Source organism: Pyxicephalus adspersus, chromosome Z (assembly GCF_032062135.1).
Source record: "Pyxicephalus adspersus chromosome Z, UCB_Pads_2.0, whole genome shotgun sequence".
Lineage (NCBI taxonomy): Eukaryota > Metazoa > Chordata > Amphibia > Anura > Pyxicephalidae > Pyxicephalus > Pyxicephalus adspersus.
The window spans coordinates 4,104,717-4,105,746 of NC_092871.1; positions in this window are offsets into that span (position 1 = coordinate 4,104,717).

Consider the following 1,030-nt stretch of genomic DNA (forward strand, 5'->3'; position numbering starts at 1 on the left):
CTCCTGAAATACTCTGCTGGGGGACTCTGCTCCTTCCTCTATAACTCTCCTGTGAAATAAAAGGATATTGTGGTCACCCCATACCAGGATGTAGCTGAACCCTTCATGGCAGGATCACTCGACATTATTTTAGGTAAAGCTGCAGATTTGAAAAGATTTATAGTTACACCAAACCTATTTTACATTAAAAGTCATAGAGAGAATATCCAGGTGTTCGGGGTTTGGACATTGATCGGATGATTCACATCGTGGGAATGTACATTCCTCTTCTCCACCATCTGACAGCGTTGCAATGCTTCCTAAATGAGTCCCAGCTCCTTATTCTTTGTATGTCACTCAGCAGAGAGAAATTGTAATTGCATTGTCAAGGCGTTTAAAACGTTTGTGAATTCCCTGGCGCTGCTTTTGACATTGCAAAGCGGGAAAAAAAATTATTCATTTGCATTCTCACAAAGCAACCGCATTCACATATTTAGGAAAAAACATGAAAATTCATTGGAATTAGTACGCAGCTTCCAAAATCCACTTCCAGGTGTGTGAAGGCTGAACGCTAAGCCATTAGGCATCTTACATTTGTACAACGCCACAGTCTATGTGTGTGTATGGGTTGTTCACATAGCAAAGTGAATAATTTCCTTGCATTTCCTTCGCTTGATAAACAAGAAGCAGCCATGATGACTTCAACCAGCCAATCACGAGCAGGGAATAATCGATTTTTTCAGTTTTCCTTGCATGTGATTGGAAATTCTTTGCAAAGATATTTTTTAGTACATTCACTAATCTAGGTGAATTGGCCTTTTGCAAGGAGATAATTCACCGTGGTAAGTGAATAGCCAAAACTCCCTTAGTAAACCAGCCTTGATATGTATATCTACATGTGCATAATTCACTCTATTTATAAAACAGGGAATCTGACATTCTCTCAAACATTCCCTGGTGGGAATCAATTAAACACATGGACCTGGAAGAAGGGAATGTTTGAGGGAATGTCTGATTCTGTTTTATAAATAGAACGCTGTGTTGTCCACAT